We start from the raw sequence: 24,682 nt of genomic DNA, 5'->3' as shown, positions 1-24,682 counted from the left end.
AGCCTGGCAGCCTGGCACACTACCCCTCCTCTAGCCTGGCAGCCTGGCACACTACCCCTCCTCTAGCCTGGCAGCCTGGCACACTACCCCTCCTCTAGGCTGGCAGCCTGGCACACTACCCCTCCTCTAGCCTGGCAGCCTGGCACACTACCCCTCCTCTAGGCTGGCAGCCTGGCACACTACCCCTCCTCTAGGCTGGCAGCCTGGCACACTACCCCTCCTCTAGCCTGGCAGCCTGGCACACTACCCCTCCTCTAGCCTGGCAGCCTGGCACACTACCCCTCCTCTAGGCTGGCAGCCTGGCACACTACCCCTCCTCTAGGCTGGCAGCCTGGCACACTACCCCTCCTCTAGGCTGGCAGCCTGGCACACTACCCCTCCTCTAGCCTGGCAGCCTGGCACACTACCCCTCCTCTAGCCTGGCAGCCTGGCACACTACCCCTCCTCTAGGCTGGCAGCCTGGCACACTACCCCTCCTCTAGGCTGGCAGCCTGGCACACTACCCCTCCTCTAGGCTGGCAGCCTGGCACACTACCCCTCCTCTAGCCTGGCAGCCTGGCACACTACCCCTCCTCTAGGCTGGCAGCCTGGCACACTACCCCTCCTCTAGCCTGGCAGCCTGGCACACTACCCCTCCTCTAGGCTGGCAGCCTGGCACACTACCCCTCCTCTAGGCTGGCAGCCTGGCAGCCTGGCACACTACCCCTCCTCTAGGCTGGCAGCCTGGCACACTACCCCTCCTCTAGGCTGGCAGCCTGGCACACTACCCCTCCTCTAGGCTGGCAGCCTGGCACACTACCCCTCCTCTAGCCTGGCAGCCTGGCACACTACCCCTCCTCTAGCCTGGCAGCCTGGCACACTACCCCTCCTCTAGGCTGGCAGCCTGGCACACTACCCCTCCTCTAGCCTGGCAGCCTGGCACACTACCCCTCCTCTAGCCTGGCAGCCTGGCACACTACCCCTCCTCTAGGCTGGCAGCCTGGCACACTACCCCTCCTCTGGCCTGGCAGCCTGGCACACTACCCCTCCTCTAGCCTGGCAGCCTGGCACACTACCCCTCCTCTAGCCTGGCAGCCTGGCACACTACCCCTCCTCTAGGCTGGCAGCCTGGCACACTACCCCTCCTCTAGCCTGGCAGCCTGGCACACTACCCCTCCTCTAGGCTGGCAGCCTGGCACACTACCCCTCCTCTAGGCTGGCAGCCTGGCAGCCTGGCACACTACCCCTCCTCTAGGCTGGCAGCCTGGCACACTACCCCTCCTCTAGGCTGGCAGCCTGGCACACTACCCCTCCTCTAGGCTGGCAGCCTGGCACACTACCCCTCCTCTAGCCTGGCAGCCTGGCACACTACCCCTCCTCTAGCCTGGCAGCCTGGCACACTACCCCTCCTCTAGCCTGGCAGCCTGGCACACTACCCCTCCTCTAGCCTGGCAGCCTGGCACACTACCCCTCCTCTAGGCTGGCAGCCTGGCACACTACCCCTCCTCTAGCCTGGCAGCCTGGCACACTACCCCTCCTCTAGCCTGGCAGCCTGGCACACTACCCCTCCTCTAGGCTGGCAGCCTGGCACACTACCCCTCCTCTAGGCTGGCAGCCTGGCACACTACCCCTCCTCTAGCCTGGCAGCCTGGCACACTACCCCTCCTCTAGGCTGGCAGCCTGGCACACTACCCCTCCTCTAGCCTGGCAGCCTGGCACACTACCCCTCCTCTAGGCTGGCAGCCTGGCACACTACCCCTCCTCTAGGCTGGCAGCCTGGCACACTACCCCTCCTCTAGGCTGGCAGCCTGGCACACTACCCCTCCTCTAGGCTGGCAGCCTGGCACACTACCCCTCCTCTAGCCTGGCAGCCTGGCACACTACCCCTCCTCTAGGCTGGCAGCCTGGCACACTACCCCTCCTCTAGGCTGGCAGCCTGGCACACTACCCCTCCTCTAGGCTGGCAGCCTGGCACACTACCCCTCCTCTAGCCTGGCAGCCTGGCACACTACCCCTCCTCTAGCCTGGCAGCCTGGCACACTACCCCTCCTCTAGGCTGGCAGCCTGGCACACTACCCCTCCTCTGGCCTGGCAGCCTGGCACACTACCCCTCCTCTAGCCTGGCAGCCTGGCACACTACCCCTCCTCTAGCCTGGCAGCCTGGCACACTACCCCTCCTCTAGGCTGGCAGCCTGGCAGCCTGGCACACTACCCCTCCTCTAGGCTGGCAGCCTGGCACACTACCCCTCCTCTAGCCTGGCAGCCTGGCACACTACCCCTCCTCTAGCCTGGCAGCCTGGCACACTACCCCTCCTCTAGCCTGGCAGCCTGGCACACTACCCCTCCTCTAGCCTGGCAGCCTGGCACACTACCCCTCCTCTAGGCTGGCAGCCTGGCACACTACCCCTCCTCTAGCCTGGCAGCCTGGCACACTACCCCTCCTCTAGGCTGGCAGCCTGGCACACTACCCCTCCTCTAGGCTGGCAGCCTGGCACACTACCCCTCCTCTAGCCTGGCAGCCTGGCACACTACCCCTCCTCTAGGCTGGCAGCCTGGCACACTACCCCTCCTCTAGGCTGGCAGCCTGGCACACTACCCCTCCTCTAGGCTGGCAGCCTGGCACACTACCCCTCCTCTAGGCTGGCAGCCTGGCACACTACCCCTCCTCTAGGCTGGCAGCCTGGCACACTACCCCTCCTCTAGGCTGGCAGCCTGGCACACTACCCCTCCTCTGGCCTGGCAGCCTGGCACACTACCCCTCCTCTAGCCTGGCAGCCTGGCACACTACCCCTCCTCTAGGCTGGCAGCCTGGCACACTACCCCTCCTCTAGGCTGGCAGCCTGGCACACTACCCCTCCTCTAGGCTGGCAGCCTGGCACACTACCCCTCCTCTGGCCTGGCAGCCTGGCACACTACCCCTCCTCTAGCCTGGCAGCCTGGCACACTACCCCTCCTCTAGGCTGGCAGCCTGGCACACTACCCCTCCTCTAGCCTGGCAGCCTGGCACAGACACTACCCCTCCTCTAGCCTGGCAGCCTGGCACACTACCCCTCCTCTAGGCTGGCAGCCTGGCACACTACCCCTCCTCTAGCCTGGCAGCCTGGCACACTACCCCTCCTCTAGCCTGGCAGCCTGGCACAGACACTACCCCTCCTCTAGCCTGGCAGCCTGGCACACTACCCCTCCTCTAGCCTGGCAGCCTGGCACAGACACTACCCCTCCTCTAGCCTGGCAGCCTGGCACACTACCCCTCCTCTAGGCTGGCAGCCTGGCACACTACCCCTCCTCTAGCCTGGCAGCCTGGCACACTACCCCTCCTCTAGGCTGGCAGCCTGGCACACTACCCCTCCTCTAGCCTGGCAGCCTGGCACACTACCCCTCCTCTAGGCTGGCAGCCTGGCACACTACCCCTCCTCTAGCCTGGCAGCCTGGCACACTACCCCTCCTCTAGCCTGGCAGCCTGGCACACTACCCCTCCTCTAGGCTGGCAGCCTGGCACACTACCCCTCCTCTAGGCTGGCAGCCTGGCACACTACCCCTCCTCTAGGCTGGCAGCCTGGCACACTACCCCTCCTCTAGCCTGGCAGCCTGGCACACTACCCCTCCTCTAGCCTGGCAGCCTGGCACACTACCCCTCCTCTAGGCTGGCAGCCTGGCACACTACCCCTCCTCTAGGCTGGCAGCCTGGCACACTACCCCTCCTCTAGGCTGGCAGCCTGGCACACTACCCCTCCTCTAGCCTGGCAGCCTGGCACACTACCCCTCCTCTAGGCTGGCAGCCTGGCACACTACCCCTCCTCTAGCCTGGCAGCCTGGCACACTACCCCTCCTCTAGGCTGGCAGCCTGGCACACTACCCCTCCTCTAGGCTGGCAGCCTGGCAGCCTGGCACACTACCCCTCCTCTAGGCTGGCAGCCTGGCACACTACCCCTCCTCTAGGCTGGCAGCCTGGCACACTACCCCTCCTCTAGGCTGGCAGCCTGGCACACTACCCCTCCTCTAGCCTGGCAGCCTGGCACACTACCCCTCCTCTAGCCTGGCAGCCTGGCACACTACCCCTCCTCTAGGCTGGCAGCCTGGCACACTACCCCTCCTCTAGCCTGGCAGCCTGGCACACTACCCCTCCTCTAGCCTGGCAGCCTGGCACACTACCCCTCCTCTAGGCTGGCAGCCTGGCACACTACCCCTCCTCTGGCCTGGCAGCCTGGCACACTACCCCTCCTCTAGCCTGGCAGCCTGGCACACTACCCCTCCTCTAGCCTGGCAGCCTGGCACACTACCCCTCCTCTAGGCTGGCAGCCTGGCACACTACCCCTCCTCTAGCCTGGCAGCCTGGCACACTACCCCTCCTCTAGGCTGGCAGCCTGGCACACTACCCCTCCTCTAGGCTGGCAGCCTGGCAGCCTGGCACACTACCCCTCCTCTAGGCTGGCAGCCTGGCACACTACCCCTCCTCTAGGCTGGCAGCCTGGCACACTACCCCTCCTCTAGGCTGGCAGCCTGGCACACTACCCCTCCTCTAGCCTGGCAGCCTGGCACACTACCCCTCCTCTAGCCTGGCAGCCTGGCACACTACCCCTCCTCTAGCCTGGCAGCCTGGCACACTACCCCTCCTCTAGCCTGGCAGCCTGGCACACTACCCCTCCTCTAGGCTGGCAGCCTGGCACACTACCCCTCCTCTAGCCTGGCAGCCTGGCACACTACCCCTCCTCTAGCCTGGCAGCCTGGCACACTACCCCTCCTCTAGGCTGGCAGCCTGGCACACTACCCCTCCTCTAGGCTGGCAGCCTGGCACACTACCCCTCCTCTAGGCTGGCAGCCTGGCACACTACCCCTCCTCTAGCCTGGCAGCCTGGCACACTACCCCTCCTCTAGCCTGGCAGCCTGGCACACTACCCCTCCTCTAGGCTGGCAGCCTGGCACACTACCCCTCCTCTGGCCTGGCAGCCTGGCACACTACCCCTCCTCTAGGCTGGCAGCCTGGCACACTACCCCTCCTCTAGGCTGGCAGCCTGGCACACTACCCCTCCTCTAGCCTGGCAGCCTGGCACACTACCCCTCCTCTAGGCTGGCAGCCTGGCACACTACCCCTCCTCTAGGCTGGCAGCCTGGCACACTACCCCTCCTCTAGGCTGGCAGCCTGGCACACTACCCCTCCTCTAGCCTGGCAGCCTGGCACACTACCCCTCCTCTAGGCTGGCAGCCTGGCACACTACCCCTCCTCTAGGCTGGCAGCCTGGCACACTACCCCTCCTCTAGCCTGGCAGCCTGGCACACTACCCCTCCTCTAGGCTGGCAGCCTGGCACACTACCCCTCCTCTAGCCTGGCAGCCTGGCACACTACCCCTCCTCTAGGCTGGCAGCCTGGCACACTACCCCTCCTCTAGGCTGGCAGCCTGGCACACTACCCCTCCTCTAGGCTGGCAGCCTGGCACACTACCCCTCCTCTAGGCTGGCAGCCTGGCACACTACCCCTCCTCTAGCCTGGCAGCCTGGCACACTACCCCTCCTCTAGGCTGGCAGCCTGGCACACTACCCCTCCTCTAGGCTGGCAGCCTGGCACACTACCCCTCCTCTAGGCTGGCAGCCTGGCACACTACCCCTCCTCTAGCCTGGCAGCCTGGCACACTACCCCTCCTCTAGCCTGGCAGCCTGGCACACTACCCCTCCTCTAGGCTGGCAGCCTGGCACACTACCCCTCCTCTGGCCTGGCAGCCTGGCACACTACCCCTCCTCTAGCCTGGCAGCCTGGCACACTACCCCTCCTCTAGCCTGGCAGCCTGGCACACTACCCCTCCTCTAGGCTGGCAGCCTGGCAGCCTGGCACACTACCCCTCCTCTAGGCTGGCAGCCTGGCACACTACCCCTCCTCTAGCCTGGCAGCCTGGCACACTACCCCTCCTCTAGCCTGGCAGCCTGGCACACTACCCCTCCTCTAGCCTGGCAGCCTGGCACACTACCCCTCCTCTAGCCTGGCAGCCTGGCACACTACCCCTCCTCTAGGCTGGCAGCCTGGCACACTACCCCTCCTCTAGCCTGGCAGCCTGGCACACTACCCCTCCTCTAGGCTGGCAGCCTGGCACACTACCCCTCCTCTAGGCTGGCAGCCTGGCACACTACCCCTCCTCTAGGCTGGCAGCCTGGCACACTACCCCTCCTCTAGCCTGGCAGCCTGGCACACTACCCCTCCTCTAGCCTGGCAGCCTGGCACACTACCCCTCCTCTAGGCTGGCAGCCTGGCACACTACCCCTCCTCTAGGCTGGCAGCCTGGCACACTACCCCTCCTCTAGGCTGGCAGCCTGGCACACTACCCCTCCTCTAGGCTGGCAGCCTGGCACACTACCCCTCCTCTAGCCTGGCAGCCTGGCACACTACCCCTCCTCTAGGCTGGCAGCCTGGCACACTACCCCTCCTCTAGCCTGGCAGCCTGGCACACTACCCCTCCTCTAGGCTGGCAGCCTGGCACACTACCCCTCCTCTAGGCTGGCAGCCTGGCACACTACCCCTCCTCTAGGCTGGCAGCCTGGCACACTACCCCTCCTCTAGGCTGGCAGCCTGGCACACTACCCCTCCTCTAGCCTGGCAGCCTGGCACACTACCCCTCCTCTAGGCTGGCAGCCTGGCACACTACCCCTCCTCTAGCCTGGCAGCCTGGCACACTACCCCTCCTCTAGGCTGGCAGCCTGGCACACTACCCCTCCTCTAGGCTGGCAGCCTGGCACACTACCCCTCCTCTAGGCTGGCAGCCTGGCACACTACCCCTCCTCTAGGCTGGCAGCCTGGCACACTACCCCTCCTCTAGCCTGGCAGCCTGGCACACTACCCCTCCTCTAGCCTGGCAGCCTGGCACACTACCCCTCCTCTAGGCTGGCAGCCTGGCACACTACCCCTCCTCTAGCCTGGCAGCCTGGCACACTACCCCTCCTCTAGCCTGGCAGCCTGGCACACTACCCCTCCTCTAGCCTGGCAGCCTGGCACACTACCCCTCCTCTAGCCTGGCAGCCTGGCACACTACCCCTCCTCTAGCCTGGCAGCCTGGCACACTACCCCTCCTCTAGGCTGGCAGCCTGGCACACTACCCCTCCTCTAGGCTGGCAGCCTGGCACACTACCCCTCCTCTAGCCTGGCAGCCTGGCACACTACCCCTCCTCTAGCCTGGCAGCCTGGCACACTACCCCTCCTCTAGGCTGGCAGCCTGGCACACTACCCCTCCTCTAGGCTGGCAGCCTGGCACACTACCCCTCCTCTAGCCTGGCAGCCTGGCACACTACCCCTCCTCTAGCCTGGCAGCCTGGCACACTACCCCTCCTCTAGCCTGGCAGCCTGGCACACTACCCCTCCTCTAGCCTGGCAGCCTGGCACACTACCCCTCCTCTAGGCTGGCAGCCTGGCACACTACCCCTCCTCTAGCCTGGCAGCCTGGCACACTACCCCTCCTCTAGGCTGGCAGCCTGGCACACTACCCCTCCTCTAGCCTGGCAGCCTGGCACACTACCCCTCCTCTAGCCTGGCAGCCTGGCACACTACCCCTCCTCTAGCCTGGCAGCCTGGCACACTACCCCTCCTCTAGGCTGGCAGCCTGGCACACTACCCCTCCTCTAGCCTGGCAGCCTGGCACACTACCCCTCCTCTAGGCTGGCAGCCTGGCACACTACCCCTCCTCTAGCCTGGCAGCCTGGCACACTACCCCTCCTCTAGCCTGGCAGCCTGGCACACTACCCCTCCTCTAGGCTGGCAGCCTGGCACACTACCCCTCCTCTAGGCTGGCAGCCTGGCACACTACCCCTCCTCTAGCCTGGCAGCCTGGCACACTACCCCTCCTCTAGGCTGGCAGCCTGGCACACTACCCCTCCTCTAGCCTGGCAGCCTGGCACACTACCCCTCCTCTAGCCTGGCCGCCGATATCAGTAAAGTAGCTGGATCGGGTATCGGTAAAAAAATATATATATAATCGGATTTTTTTTATTTTTTATTTTTTAGTACATTTATATCTATGTGTTAATTTGTTACATTTAGTTTCACTAAGTTATGAAAGTAATGTTTTAAGTCGAGCCTGATGTTGCCTTGTTGCACAAAATAATGATCCCAGTCTCTTCCACACAGTGAGGCGTACAGTTTATTAATTGAATGAAGTTTATTTTCTGTCTTTGTTTACAACTAATCAAAAACACACTTGTGATCCTTTACAATTCTTAAAATAAATATATTTTAATATAAAAAAAAACGTGGATACTTTTTTTTTTTTAACTTTTTTGGGAAAACCATTTGGGCAATGGGTATCGGATCGGTATCGGCCGATACCCAAACCCAGGTATCGGTATCGGTATCGGGACTGAAAAAGTCGGATCAGTGCATCCCTAGTGTATTGTACCGTCAATGTACAGTATATACTATATAGTATGCCACCAAGAAAAAAAAATGGAGGACCCTTATGTAAACAAGACGAAAGTATTGTTCTGGTCTTCATCCTCTTAGCAGTTGTTTGTATTGAGCCGTACTGTATTGTACCCATTCTGAAATCTGTTAATAACGTTTTCAATCGATCAATCAATAATGATAAACGCCTTTTATTTGATTAAAACCACCAGTGTGTCTACCAAGACGTCTGCAGTGGAATACTATGAACACAGGAGAACCAAAGCACTCTCGCTCTCTAGTTTATAGGCAGCTACTCCGCCTCTAGGTTGGGTCTCTATCTGGGTGCCTCTGTCCAGTCAGGGCCTTCTGGCCTGTAATCCTCTTCAAAGCAACGATACTGTCCACTGATGTCCATTACGGGCGTGATGAGTGATCTCCATGTTCAGAAGCAGAGGCCAAACTTTCCCTTTTGGCAAACGGCAAAGAATATGAAGCCGATCCCCTTTTCCCCTGTCGCTGTGCAGTGAGAACCACAAGAGGAGTGGGTTATCAGAGAACCACAAGAGGAGTGGGTTATCAGAGAACCACAAGAGGAGTGGGTTATCAGAGAACCACAAGAGGAGTGGGTTATCAGAGAACCACAAGAGGAGTGGGTTATCAGAGAACAACAAGAGGAGTGGGTTATCAGAGAACAACAAGAGGAGTGGGTTATCAGAGAACCACGAGAGGAGCTGGTTTATCAGAGAACCACGAGAGGAGCTGGTTTATCAGAGAACCACAAGAGGAGTGGGTTATCAGAGAACCACAAGAGGAGTGGGTTATCAGAGAACCACGAGAGGAGCTGGTTTATCAGAGAACCACAAGAGGAGTGGTTTATCAGAGAACCACGAGAGGAGTGGGTTATCAGAGAACCACAAGAGGAGTGGGTTATCAGAGAACCACAAGAGGAGCTGGTTTATCAGAGAACAACAAGAGGAGTGGGTTATCAGAGAACCACGAGAGGAGTGGGTTATCAGAGAACCACGAGAGGAGTGGGTTATCAGAGAACCACAAGAGGAGTGGGTTATCAGAGAACCACGAGAGGAGTGGGTTATCAGAGAACCACGAGAGGAGTGGGTTATCAGAGAACCACGAGAGGAGTGGGTTATCAGAGAACCACAAGAGGAGCTGGTTTATCAGAGAATCTCGAGAGGAGCTGGTTTATCAGAGAACCACGAGAGGAGTGGGTTATCAGAGAACCTCGAGAGGAGCTGGTTTATCAGAGAACCATGAGAGGAGCTGGTTTATCAGAGAACCATGAGAGGAGCTGGTTTATCAGAGAACCATGAGAGGAGCTGGTTTATCAGAGAACCATGAGAGGAGCTGGTTTATCAGAGAACCATGAGAGGAGCTGGTTTATCAGAGAACCTCGAGAGGAGCTGGTTTATCAGAGAACCACGAGAGGAGCTGGTTTATCAGAGAACCATGAGAGGAGCTGGTTTATCAGAGAACCATGAGAGGAGCTGGTTTATCAGAGAACCATGAGAGGAGCTGGTTTATCAGAGAACCACGAGAGGAGCTGGTTTATCAGAGAACCATGAGAGGAGCTGGTTTATCAGAGAACCATGAGAGGAGCTGGTTTATCAGAGAACCACGAGAGGAGCTGGTTTATCAGAGAACCACGAGAGGAGCTGGTTTATCAGAGAACCACGAGAGGAGCTGGTTTATCAGAGAACCACGAGAGGAGCTGGTTTATCAGAGAACCACGAGAGGTGCAACGGTCCCCCCGGTCCTGCTCCACAACCCCCATTTGTCGCATGGACATATCCCTTACCTGAACTACGGCTCTCAACCACCAGGTGGCTTAGTTCAGTGTATTCATCTTTGTTATCTTTTACTTATTAATGTCCTGTCTGTCATCACTAATCTGCACAGCACCGATGTCTAATTTAGTTTTGTCTCCCTTGTGTTGTATCTATGTGCGTTTGGTCCGGTCATGTTTTGTATATGTTCCTTGTGTTGTTTTCTGTTTAGTCATCTCCCCAGCTGTGTGTCATTCACTAATCATCCTCTTGTCTCTAATTAGTCCCTGTATTTAAGTGTGGTTGGCCCAGCAGTCCTTTGCTGGGTCATTACTTTTGTTTGCTGTCACCGTTGTGAGTACTCTGGGTAGTTGTGTTTATTTCGTTTTGAGACCACAGTCTCTCTTTTCTTTTCTAGTTTTTAAAAAGTGTTCCTTTTTATATTATGCTCCGTGTTTCACAATTAAAGTGCACGTTATTTTGAAAGAGCCAACCACGCATTCCGCCTCCTGTCAATTCTCTCCACGTGTATCTGCTGCAATTGGGTTCCACACACCACCATGCCAACCAAACGTTCCAATCGTAACAGAGAGGAGTGGTTTATCAGAGAACCACAAGAGGAGCGGTTTATCAGAGAACCACAAGAGGAGCGGTTTATCAGAGAACCACAAGAGGAGCGGTTTATCAGAGAACCACAAGAGGAGCGGTTTATCAGAGAACCACAAGAGGAGCGGTTTATCAGAGAACCACAAGAGGAGCGGTTTATCAGAGAACCACAAGAGGAGCGGTTTATCAGAGAACCACGAGAGAGAGAGGGGAGAGAGAGAGAGAGAGAGAGAGAGAGAGAGAGAGAGAGAGAGAGAGAGAGAGAGAGAGAGACTGACCAAACACTGGCTTTGGCAATGCAAACGTATGTTTCCCATGTCAATAAAGCCCCTTTGAATTTAATTTAATTAAATTGGGAGAGAAAGAGAGAGAGAGAGAGAGATGGGGGGGATAGAGACAGGGAGAGGGAGAGAGACGGAGACGGAGAGAGAGAGAGAGAGAGAGAGAGAGAGAGAGAGATGGGGGGGATAGAGACAGGGAGAGGGAGAGAGACGGAGAGAGAGAGAGAGAGAGGTAAGAGGGGATTGAAGACAGGTGCGTCAATATTCATTAGCATCAGAGGAATAGGTCAGAGGGAGGGGAACAAACACAGCAGTGTGTGTGTGTGTGTGTGTGTGTGTGTGTGTGTGTGTATTCAGATATCGGGGAGTCCAGCGGAGCTCTCATCTCAATGAGCGGCACGTCCTCTTTGTAGGTTATTTGTATTTGTTACCGTTGGTAGTGTGATAGTAAAGGGTTAACCTTCTGTAGTGTGGCAGTGAAAGGGTTAACCTGCTGTTGTGTGGCAGTGAAAGGGTTAACCTTCTGTTGTATTGTCGCAGTGAAAGGGTTAACCGTTTGGCGGTGTGGCAGTGAAAGGGTTAAGGAACATTTTGACTGTAAATATGCCAGTTTAGCCAGGTTGGCTAATGTTCAACTGTAGTCTCTGGGGCAGGTGACAGATGAGCACTACACTAATTAAGACGTAGTACAATAATTAAGACACAGCAGGAATCAGTATTGGTTACAATACACTAAAATACATACAAATAAATACATTACAATACATCACAACCCCTCAGTTAAAATGGTCGCACACTTGACCATCTCTCAACCGTGATTTTAAGTTAGATTTAAATGAAATGTAACTTTGATGCTCCCTGAGCCTGATTAGAGCAGTGGTTCCCAAAGTCGGGGTCGTGACCCAAAGGTGGGGCGCGAGCAGCCACGGGAGGGCCGCGAGATGATTTACATTTTTTTTTCTTCTTTTTTTTCAGGCCACTGAACTTAGAAGCAGGCCAGGACAGTGTTTCTAGTTGTATTCTAAAATTCTATTCTATTGTATTCTAAAATGTGACTATATGGTTTTATATTAACTTAATAAATAAATAAAAACGAAAAATCTACTTATTTCAACGAACATTTCAAACTAAATAACAGATTATGCACATAAAACGCTGAAAACAACCGAAGCAACAATAGTATTTTAAGTACTAAAAAGTTAAAGTAAAAACTTTTTTTTATTCCGGAGCAATGAAATGTTCCATTTCGTCCTCTTCATCACTCGTACTATAGTTTGTGGCCATCTTCTGTAGCTCGTCACTCTGACCGTCTATTCTTCTGATAGCAGGTGTTTAATCAAAGAGCGCCGCTTTCTAATCTTGCACAAGGACCAATCAGCATGGGTATGGGCGGGTTCATTTTCCATTGATGGGGATTTGATTGGCTGTTTTTAAACAAAGCGCGGCCGCAGGATTAATAACCTTAACGTTGGTTCGGCCAGAGAAACAAATATACTAATTAAAATGGTTGGACCTGCGAGATTTGTACTTTGTACTTTATACAGTAGGTCTGCATTTCAAATGTAAAGAGTAAAAAGTGTGTTTTTTTTCCCCCGGAAATGTAATTGAGTAAAAGTACAAAGTATACAAACCTACTAATACTCGAGTAAAGTACAAATCCCCCAAAAAACAGTACTTAAGTATTGTAACAAAGTACAATTACTCAAGTACTTTACACCCCTGAGCATGTGAATATGTATGATGCTAGCATGCAGCCAGTCACACCACATGTCGCAGTCTATTGGTTCATAAATAGGCCTATTGTATTGCGAGGGGACTGGGGGGCCGAGTGTATATATCGCACTGCAGCTCACAACTCAACGTCTCTCTCTCTCCGAGCCGCTCGGCCGCTCCTCGCTGTGGGCTCTGACCGACGAGAAGACAGCTGTGTTTAGAGGGAGACCAGTGCGTCGCCAAATGTCTTGTTTCGGGAGATGACTGCGTCTGCTGCGTACGTTGTGGCTGTGACACTGTTTTTCAGGATCCTTGTTTATTTTGTTCGACGTCCGCCTTTTTCCGGCGGTGGAAGACGTACACAGTTCCTTTACTCAAGTAAAAGTAGAAATACTCAGATGAATAAGTACTCTGTTAAAAGTAAAAGTCCTCCATTCAAAATTCTACTCAAGTAAAAGTAGAGAAGTATTTGTTATTGAATTTACTTAACGTATCTAATGTAAAAGTATGCATTCTACATGACGTTTGTGTATCCGTTGACCGCTATAGGTTATGTTAAAGTGGTATGTCATCCAGTTATGAGGCTCTGATTATGTCCGCTGTGAAAAGTATAATCATCTTCATACCTTTTTACCATGTTTTCTATGCTAAACCTTTTTCTTCAAAGTAAGTAGTAACTGATGGGTTCAGATAAATGGAGTGGAGTAAAAAGTACAATATTTCCATTGAAATGTCGTGGAGTAGGGCGCCGTCGTGGCACACCTACTGTACACGGCCATCCCGGGTTTGCCTCCCGCTCCCGGTGACATTTGTCGCATGTCTTCCCCGCCTCTCCTCCCGTTCATCCTCTCCTCCTCTGTCGTCATGTCTGACCGTGAAAAGCAATAAATAATCTAATATCTAACTGAATTGCAATTTCTTTTGCAAAATTGCAAAAACGGTGGTGTCTGTCAGCACCGGATCCCCCCAGGGCTGCGTGCTGAGTCCCTTATTTTACTCTATTTACACCCACGACTTCACCGCAGTCCACCCCAGCAACACCGTCATCAAGTTCGCTGACGACACCACCGCGGTGGGCTGCATCTCAAAAGGTGACGAGGTCACGTACCGCGATGAGGTCAAGCAGCTGTCAGCCCTGTGCAAGGATAACAACCTGCAGCTGAACAAGCTAAAAACCCAGGAGATGATCGTGGACTACAGGAGGAAGAAGACCGACATACAGCCCCTGTACATCGACGGGGGGATGTGTGGAGAGAGTCTCGTCATCAAGTTCCTGGGTGTCCACCTGGAGGATGACCTGACCTGGAGAACCAACACCAAGGCAATCGTGAAGAAGGCACAGCAGAGACTCTACTTCCTGAGAATACTCAGGAATTACCACCTCAGACAAGACCTGCTTGTGTGTTTTTACCGCTGCTCCGTGGAAAGCATCCTCACCTACTGCATCAACGTGTGGTTCCTCAGCTGCACAGCCGCAGAGAGGAGGGCGCTCCAGAGGGTCGTGCAATTTTCTTTTATACCCCTCCTGTTTATGTCTATTATGTCTCACTCTTGTCTTTATTATTTTAGGACTGTGTTGTTATTATCTAGGACTGTGTGGCTGTTAGCACCTAGGGGCTGCATTAAATTCTTTTGCCATTGTGACAATGACAATAAAGATCATTCATTCAATACTTTACATGGATATAACATAATAACATTTCAACAGAATAGCGACGTCAGACTACACATTTCCGTCAAAAGGTGTAATTTTAACAAGTACGTCAAGGTTCCTCCTCCATTAATTAGCTTGAAATACACAGCTGTCATCATTTATAAAAAAATAGATTCTCAACTTTCAAACGCGTTAATCACAACAGTGCCTTTGTTTCTGCCGAGCACATGTCACGGGTTGACAGGGTTTAAAATCTTGAGTGTTTAATTTCTTTGTGGACTATGAAATGTCTTGGTGTCATTATGCTGCGTCTCCCCACTAGCTGTGCGCCCCGGACGGTGAGAGCTGACTAATTAGGGTAGAGTGGGCTCAGCTGTGGGTGGTTTGGAGGGATTGTGGGAAGACCCGCCCCTTGCCTTTTTCCTAGTCTCTGATAGGTGCGTAACAACCTACACACCTGGGCTTTACGGTGGCAGCTCAGCGTCGGGAGCGCTTGTTTTGAGCTGCTCTCTTTAGGTCGGTGTTGCCAGTCGCTGTTGCCAGTCTCTAGTGCGCTGGAGCTAAACCCCTTCTTCATAAAACTACTGTTATAGTTTTACATTTTTCCTCTGATGTTATTCCTGGCATCTCTGCCCCCCCCCCCCCCCCCCCCCGCAGTGATAACCCCTATTTCACCCATATCTCACCCCTATCTCACCCATATCTCACCCATATCTCACCCATATCTCATCACCCATATCTCTACGCTGTGCTTGAGCTGTGCGGCTCTATACCTGAGCGTGTAGAGTAAGTGTAACAGTAGACGTAGCATCGTAGCAACGCATCATCGTAGCAACATAGCATCGTAGCAACATAGCAACGTAGCAACGTAGCGCCGATCAGGAGATTTCCTGCCCCTACAGTAAATCGCATTTTTTTTGCCTTTTCAATTTGTAACATAACATTTCCAAATAAATATTCTCCTCTGTTACACCTTCATCTGTTGTCTTGCTGTGTTGCTGCGTGGGGAAACTGAGAACCACGTCCAGGTCGATAATTTCCTTCTGTAACACATTTCTGTGATCATTCCCGTAAAAGTCTCCCCTTCTATCTAGAGCACTGAGTGGAGCAGTAATTCCCAGTAGCAGTGCTTGCTTGAGAGTTGAACCTCTACTTTGGATACAGATGTACAATATGTATCCAGTATGTAGGCATGCATGATTTATAATAAGGTTGATATCGCATGTAAAAATGCAAATGAAGTCAGACGGCAGGCCCCGCTCCCACAGATATGTAATTTGCACTGGGCTCTACACATGGAATTCCCTACTATTAATAATATTGTGCATGTCTGTATCCATTCTCCCTGAGCTCCTTTAACAGTGTGTGTCTGTGTGTGTGTGTGTGTGTGTGTGTGTGTGTGTGTGTGTGTGTGTGTGTGTGCACGTCTATGTCTGCATGTGCGCACGTGCGTGTGTGCATGTGAATGGATTGCGTTTATATAGCAGCTTTTATCCAAAACGCGACCGCCGACCTGCTCATCGGGAGCAATTAGGGGTTAAGTGTCTTGCTCAAGTGTGCGTGCGTGTGTGTGTGTGTGTGTGTGTGTGTGTGTGTGTGTGTGTGTGTGTGTGTGTGTGTGTGTGTGTGTGTGTGTGTGTGTGTGTGTGTGTGTGTGTGTGTGTGTGTGTGTGTGTGTGTGTGTGTGTGTGTGTGTGTGTGTGTGTGTGTGTGTGTGTAGGGGCGTGCATACGTTTGTCTGAGAGCGTAGACCTTCCCTCTCGGACTGCTATTGAACCGGGCAGGTCTAGATAGCCGCCTAATAGCCTCTCATCCCCAGTCCCCCCCCCCCCCCCACGTGCGTCGAACAAGGGAGGGAAGAGAAGGAGGTAGGAATCTCGGAACCTAGCGAAGGAAACGAGGCGACGAGGGAACACGTGCAGCCGGTACGGAGAAAGAGAAAGACATGCCCTGGGTCCGATACTGGGAGGTGACATAACGGATAGGGTTAGGAAGTGCACGGTGTAGGTTTTATGACCCCCCCACTAGATCATCTTTAGTGCTGCTGTGTACACTGAGGCCCCCCCCCCCCCCCGCGTACGCTCAGTCATTCTTCTTTACAGTAACAGTCGACCCCTCCAGCGCTCTCACGTGAACAATGTTATCACGGCCCTCCACCACAGTGGTGTAGTGGTCAACACTGAGCAACGCCTCACAGCTAGAAGGTCCAGGGTTCGATTCCCGCTGGGGGACCAGGTTTCCTCGATGCCAGGTACCCAGGTGGCGTGAATATTTTAGGCAACCAACTTGTGTTTAGCGTTTCTCTGATTGGCCACTACGCCCATGTGACCGCGGAAATAGGCTGCATTCTATTGCCATTCTCTAAGACAAACTCTAACCTTAACCAGCTCCTTAACAGCGCCTAAACTTAACCCTTCTAACCTTAACCAACTCCGAAACAATGCCTAACCTTAACCTTAACCAACTCCGAAACAATGCTTAAAGTTAACATGCCTAAACTTAACCGGCGAAACAATGCACGTTAAAAAAAAATATAAATAAAAATTGAGGGGAATCAAACTTGTCACCAACTGACCGCAGGATCCACAGCAAGGCAGCACTACCAATTGAGCTAGTTCTGGATGTTAAAAAAGGGGGATTACTGCTACATAATGCTGCCGCGACAGAGCTCCGCGTCGCCGCGGGGGCGTGGCTAGACGCAAGTTGGGCGTGGCTAGACACAAGTTGGTTGCCTTTAATATTTAGGCACCCAGCTGGGGTATCTCCCGGGCCTTTCTGTGTGGAGTTTTGCATGTTCTCCCCCCGTGCTCGCAAGGGTTTCCCCCCCCCCCCCCCCCGATAAGATAAACCCAATGGAAAAACATGCACAACAACAGATCGCTAACGCTGTCGCGTCCCTGACGAAGACGGGCAGGAGCATGTGTGTGCCGCCCATTGCATGTCGTTGTGTCGTTGCATGCCGAATAAAGACCTCTCTAAAGAGGTCCTGCATTATTATTATCATTGTGTTGCCTTCTGTCCCTCTCTCCTGTAGGGCTGTCCCCGAAGCCTGTTTTTGGGATTCAAACTTCGGCAGGGTTTTTCGAACGAACGTTCGAACCTTCGTTTTTTATTTAAAAAATATATATAAAAAAAATAAATATTTGTAAAAAAAATTTAATCCTCTTTTTTCTTTTATTAAATCAACTTTCCAGCCCTAGACCCAGCCCAGGGAGAAGCCCCAGCCCAACTAAATCAATTAAATCAACTTTCTTTAATGAATAATAACTCATCAGTTTCTTTTAACACTATAATATTAGTGTAGTCTAATCTGTATCTGCAACTGTGAAGAAAAACCCCATTGGTTTAAACAGAATGAATAGAAAAAAATATTAAAAAGAAAAAAAAACGTTTTTAAATATTTTTTTTATTAAAAATGTATCATTTGAATGTTGATTTAGAATTCGAATGCCAAGGTAATGAACGAAGGTTCGGACGTTCGAACGTTTGGGCTCTGTCCTGCTCTCTGCTCTCTCTCTGCTCTCTGTCCTGCTCTCTGCTCTCTGTCCTGCTCTCTGCTCTCTGCTCTGCTCTCTGTCCTGCTCTCTGCTCTCTGCTCTCTGTCCTGCTCTCTGCTCTCTGTCCTGCTCTCTGCTCTCTGCTCTCTGCTCTCTGCTCTCTGCTCTCTGTCCTGCTCTCTGCTCTCTGTCCTGCTCTCTGCTCTCTGCTCTCTGCTCTGCTCTCTGCTCTCTGTCCTGCTCTCTGCTCTCTGCTCTCTGCTCTCTGTCCTGCTCTCTGCTCTCTGCTCTCTGCTCTGCTCTCTGCTCTCTGTCCTGCTCTCTGCTCTCTCTCTGCTCTCTGTCCTGCTCTCTGCTCTCTGTCCTGCTCTCTGCTCTCTGCTCTGCTCTCTGTCCTGCTCTCTGCTCTCTGCTCTCTGTCCTGCTCTCTGCTCTCTGTCCTGCTCTCTGCTCTCTGCTCTGCTCTCTGTCCTGCTCTCTGCTCTCTGCTCTCTGTCCTGCTCTCTGCTCTCTGTCCTGCTCTCTGCTCTCTGCTCTCTGCTCTCTGCTCTCTGCTCTCTGCTCTCTGTCCTGCTCTCTGCTCTCTGTCCTGCTCTCTGCTCTCTGCTCTCTGCTCTGCTCTCTGCTCTCTGTCCTGCTCTCTGCTCTCTGCTCTCTGCTCTCTGTCCTGCTCTCTGCTCTCTGTCCTGCTCTCTGCTCTCTGCTCTCTGCTCTGCTCTCTGCTCTCTGTCCTGCTCTCTGCTCTCTGTCCTGCTCTCTCTCTCTCTGCTCTCTCTCTGTCCTGCTCTCTGCTCTCTCTCTGCTCTCTGCTCTCTGCTCTCTGCTCTCTCTCTCTCTGCTCTCTCTGCTCTCTGCTCTCTCTCTGCTCTCTGCTCTCTCTCTGTCCTGCTCTCTGCTCTCTGCTCTCTGCTCTCTGCTCTCTCTCTGCTCTCTGCTCTCTCTCTCTGCTCTCTGCTCTCTGCTCTCTGCTCTCTCTCTGCTCTCTGCTCTCTGTCTCTCTGCTCTCTGCTCTCTGCTCTCTGCTCTGTGCTCTCTGCTCTCTGCTCTCTGCTCTCTCTGCTCCCTGCTCTCTGCTCTCTGCTCTCTGCTCTCTGCTCTCTGCTCTCTCTCTGCTCTCTGCTCTCTGCTCTCTGTCCTGCTCTCTGTCCTGCTCTCTGCTCTCTGCTCTCTGCTCTCTGTCCTGCTCTCTGCTCTCTGCTCTCTGCTCTCTGTCCTGCTCTCTGCTCTCTGCTCTCTGCTCTCTGTCCTGCTCTCTGCTCTCTGCTCTCTGCTCTCTGCTCTCTGCTCTCTCTCTGCTCTCTGCTCTCTGCTCTCTGCTCTCTCTCTGCTCTCTCTCTGCTCTCTGCTCTCTGCTCTCTGCTCTCTGCTCTCTCTCTGCTCTCTGCTCTCTGCTCTCTGCTCTCTGCTCTCTGCTCTCTGCTCTCTGTCCTGCTCTCTGTCCTGCTCTCTGCTCTCTGCTCTCTGTCCTGCTCTCTGCTCTCTGCTCTCTGCTCTCTGCTCTCTGTCCTGCTCTCTGCTCTCTGCTCTCTGTCCTGCTCTCTGCTCTCTGCTCTCTGCTCTCTGCTCTCTGCTCTCTGCTCTCTGCTCTGCTCTCTGCTCTCTGCTCTGCTCTCTGCTCTCTGCTCTCTGCTCTCTGCTCTCTGCTCTGCTCTCTGCTCTCTGTCCTGCTCTCTGCTCTCTGCTCTCTGTCCTGCTCTCTGCTCTCTGCTCTCTGCTCTCTGCTCTCTGTCCTGCTCTCTGCTCTCTGCTCTCTGCTCTCTGTCCTGCTCTCTGCTCTCTGCTCTCTGCTCTCTGCTCTCTGCTCTCTGCTCTCTGCTCTGCTCTCTGCTCTCTGTCCTGCTCTCTGCTCTCTGCTCTGCTCTCTGCTCTCTGCTCTCTGCTCTCTGCTCTCTGCTCTGCTCTCTGCTCTCTGTCCTGCTCTCTGCTCTCTGCTCTGCTCTCTGCTCTCTGTCCTGCTCTCTGCTCTCTGCTCTCTGTCCTGCTCTCTGCTCTCTGCTCTCTGCTCTGCTCTCTGCTCTCTGTCCTGCTCTCTGCTCTGCTCTCTGCTCTGCTCTCTGCTCTCTGCTCTCTGCTCTCTGTCCTGCTCTCTGCTCTGCTCTCTGCTCTCTGCTCTGCTCTCTGCTCTCTGCTCTCTGCTCTCTGCTCTCTGTCCTGCTCTCTGCTCTGCTCTCTGCTCTCTGCTCTCTGCTCTCTGTCCTGCTCTCTGCTCTCTGCTCTCTGCTCTCTGCTCTGCTCTCTGCTCTCTGTCCTGCTCTCTCTCTCTGCTCTCTGCTCTCTGCTCTCTGCTCTGCTCTGCTCTCTGCTCTGCTCTCTGCTCTCTGCTCTCTGCTCTCTGCTCTGCTCTGCTCCCTGCTCTCTGCTCTCTGCTCTCTGCTCTGCTCTCTGTCCTGCTCTCTGCTCTCTCTCTGCTCTCTGCTCTCTGCTCTCTGCTCTCTCTCTCTGCTCTCTGCTCTCTGCTCTGCTCCCTGCTCTCTGCTCTCTCTGCTCTCTGCTCTCTGCTCTCTGCTCTCTGCTCTGCTCTCTGCTCTCTGCTCTCTGCTCTCTGCTCTCTCTCTCTGCTCTCTGCTCTCTGCTCTGCTCTCTGCTCTCTGCTCTCTGCTCTCTGCTCTCTCTCTCTGCTCTCTGCTCTCTGCTCTCTGCTCTCTGCTCTCTGCTCTCTGCTCTCTGCTCTCTGCTCTCTGCTCTCTGCTCTCTCTCTCTCTGCTCTCTGCTCTCTCTGCTCTCTGCTCTCTGCTCTCTGCTCTCTGCTCTCTGCTCTCTGCTCTGCTCTCTGCTCTCTGCTCTCTGCTCTGCTCTCTGCTCTCTGCTCTCTGCTCTCTCTCTGCTCTCTCTCTCTCTGCTCTCTGCTCTCTGCTCTCTCTCTGCTCTCTGCTCTCTGCTCTCTGCTCTCTGCTCTCTCTCTCTGCTCTCTGCTCTCTGCTCTGCTCCCTGCTCTCTGCTCTCTCTGCTCTCTGCTCTCTGCTCTCTGCTCTGCTCTCTGCTCTCTGCTCTCTGCTCTCTGCTCTCTCTCTGCTCTCTGCTCTCTGCTCTGCTCTCTGCTCTCTGCTCTCTGCTCTCTGCTCTCTCTCTGCTCTCTGCTCCCTGCTCTCTGCTCTCTGCTCTCTGCTCTCTGCTCTCTCTCTGCTCTCTCTCTGCTCTCTGCTCTCTGCTCTCTGCTCTCTGCTCTCTGCTCTCTGCTCTCTCTGCTCTCTGCTCTCTCTGCTCTCTGCTCTCTCTCTGCTCTCTGCTCTCTGCTCTCTGCTCTCTCTCTCTCTGCTCTCTGCTCTCTGCTCTCTGCTCTCTGCTCTCTGCTCTCTGCTCTCTGCTCTCTGCTCTCTGCTCTCTACTCCCTGCTCTCTCTCTGCTCTCTCCTCTCTGCTCTCTGCTCTCTGCTCTCTGCTCTCTGCTCTCTGCTCTCTGCTCTCTGCTCTCTGCTCTCTCTCTCTGCTCTCTCTGCTCTCTGCTCTCTGCTCTCTGCTCTCTGCTCTCTGCTCTCTCTCTCTGCTCTCTGCTCTCTGCTCTCTGCTCTCTGCTCTCTACTCCCTGCTCTCTCTCTGCTCTCTGCTCTCTGCTCTCTGCTCTCTGCTCTCTGCTCTCTGCTCTCTCTCTCTGCTCTCTGCTCTCTCTCTCTGCTCTCTCTCTGCTCTCTGCTCTCTGCTCTCTGCTCTCTGCTCTCTGCTCTCTGCTCTCTGCTCTCTGCTCTCTGCTCTCTCTCTCTCTCTCTCTCTCTCTCTCTCTCTCTCTCTCTGCTCTCTGCTCTCTGTCCTGCTCTCTGTCCTGCTCTCTGTCCTGCTCTCTGTCCTGCTCTCTGTCCTGCTCTCTGTCCTGCCCCCCGGTGGACGCTTAGAGTTACAGTACAGCGGTGATGTCAGTAAATGGCGTGTGGGGAGAGAGGGAGAGAGAGAGAGAGAGAGAGAGAGAGAGAGAGAGAGAGAGAGACAGCCTCTCATTACGAGAGAGAGACAATACTTTTTCTCCTTATTTTTCTCCCATCCCAATTTCATGTATCCAATTCTACCCTCCCCTGTCTTGAACGTTGCTCGACTATGCCCCCCACTGGTCGGTTGTAGGGAGGATAGAAGCCTTGCATCACGTGTTCCCTCCGGCACACGAGGCAGCCTGTCACATCTTTTCACCTGCCAGTGCGGACTCTCATTGGCGAGGAGTAACACGTGGGAGGCTCACACTACTTCCTGTCTCTGCTGTGCAGGCGTCCCCCAACCGACCTGTAGGGGTCGCTGTCCACAACGTCCAATCGCCACCCATCGACTTCCACCCGCTGGCTCTCTGCCAAATGAGCCAGTACGACGGCCGGCCCAAGCCGGAGGCAACGCTGAGACTGGGATTCGATACCGGAGTCTCTTGCATTGGTGACGAGCGCAATCTCCACTACGCCACCCAGCCGCCTGTATAATGGATTCTTATACATTAGAAATGTAATGTTCTTCCTAGTCTATGTAGCTAGATACGCCTTTCAGCTAGTTTCTGTATTGATCAGCACGTCTGCACATGCTCAGTTCATAGTTCGCACGTGCTCAGTTCATACTTCGCACGTGCTCAGTTCATAGTTCGCACATGCTCAGTTCATAGTTCTGCACGTCCTCTGCGCTGGGTCCTGTCATTAGTAGTAGTCATATACAAAAGTGTGTGCAAAGAAAAGATAAATAGACAGTATAGCACAGTTTAGTATAATATTGCAGTTTAGCATAACAGGATAATATAGCATAGCATTACAGTATAGTTTAGTATGAGTATAGTAATATAGTATATAGCAGCGTAACATAGAATAATAATATATTAAAATAGTGTATGATACTGTATATCAATATAGTGTAGTATAAATAGTATGATTTAGTTATATTATAATAAAATAAAAAGAATACAATTATATAGTATAGTATTTATACAAGTATAATATAGAATACATTATATAAATATATAGATAAATGTGTGTGTGTGTGTGTATGTATAAATGAATTAACCTAAATATGCAATTTCCCGGGCAGCGTGTCGAAGTGTCCTCGACTAACTAACTGCTCCCGATGTGCAGGTTCTTGATTGATTGATTGATTGAAAACTTTATTAACAGATTGCAGAATGGGTACAATACAGTACAGCTCAATACACACAATTGTTAAGGGGATGCAGACCAGAGAAAGACTTTCGTCTTGTTTACATCAGGGTCCCCCATCACCGTTGGTGAGTGAATGGGTGAGTGAACGTGTGAGTGAACGGGTGAATGTGAGGAACTAAATTGTAAAGCGCTCTGGATAAAAGCTGCTATATACAGTAAATGCAACATTTACCATTTAGACATACAGTAGCAAGTTTTTGTATAATCTAGTATATATTTCTATACATATAGAACATCTGGACAGGTCCACGATGTTGCAAGTTTAAATGCAAGTTGAAATACTACTCACACTGTGTACATAAATCTATCAATGCCTGTAGATATCTTTTATTATAGCCTCCCCCCCCTCCCCACCCCCCCTTCCCACAAAAGGCCTTGGACAGGCTGCTTTTGTATATAAGAATTTGTTCTTAATTGCTTGCCTGGATAAATAACGGTTAAATAAAAAATAAAGATTACATAATTTAGTAATTGATTAATTTGCTGTGTTCTTATTTACAGTCAGCGTATAGTAGTGCTGCTGACAACACAGTTGGACAGGATAACACAGCTCTCTTAACTCACACATGTACAACCCTGGTGTGGAGTCATTATGAATTATATATGTCAACGTATATGAATATATGTGCGCATGTCAACGCATATGAATATATATACTGTACTGCCGGGGAGGTGCGGGCTGTGGGTGTGGCAGGTGACCTCTGACCTCTGTGTATATGAAGACTGTGCGCCCGTGAACTCCTTCCCCCTCGTGTTCCTGTTCCAGCTAAGCCGATGCCCCACTGTGTGTTTATTCTTCCGCCACATGGCTAATTAATTATCGGTCTAACAGCACACGCCAGGATCGCTGCATATACAGTCCTGCTCCGTCAACAGCACATCAACATGGTAAAAAAAAGGGTAAATGGCTGCATTTATATAGCAGCTTATATCCAAAGCGCTTTACAATCTTTGTTCCTCACATAATTACCCGTTCACTCACACATGCACACGCCGACGGCTGAGGCAGCCATGCAAGGTGCACAACCTACACACCGGGAGCAGTTAGGGGTTAAGTGTCTTGCTCAAGGACACTTCGACACGCTGCCCGGGAGGAGTGGGAATCGAACCGGGAACCCTCCTACTATACCAGACGACTGCTCTACCCCCTGAGCCATTGTCGCCCCCCTGTGGCCTCCAACAACATGTCTCTGATGGAGGACGCTTTCAAGCCGACATCCAGGGTCATCGGGTTGCATGGGGGGTTATCGCATCCATGCATCAACAGAATAGGCTATTGGCTTGAGTTGAATCCACGGGGGAAAGGTTATTGGGAAAGATACATAAATGTTGTGTAATATGGAATTCCAGTAATATGTCCTATATGGTAATTATATACACATTCATCATTCATCGCTAAGCAAGTCCGATCGATGTTGTCCTGGATTAGATGCCGGCCTGTTGAAAGCCAAGGCTATAACCGCCGAGTTTGATTGTAAACGCTGACGTCAATTGTTCGGTATCTAGAGAGGGAGAGAGAGAGATGGGGAGAGAGAGAGAGAGAGAGAGAGAGCCAGAGAGAGAGCGAGAGAGGTGGGGAGAGAGAGAGGGAGAGAGAGAGAGATGGGGAGAGAGAGAGAGTGAGAGAGAGAGAGAGTGAGAGAGAGAGAGAAAGAGAGAGACAGAGAGAGAGAGAGAGGTGGGGAGAAAGAGACAGAGC

Source organism: Notolepis coatsorum (assembly GCF_963971535.1).
Source record: "Notolepis coatsorum genome assembly, chromosome: 10".
NCBI lineage: Eukaryota > Metazoa > Chordata > Actinopteri > Aulopiformes > Paralepididae > Notolepis > Notolepis coatsorum.
Note: the sequence above shows the minus strand (reverse complement) of the source record.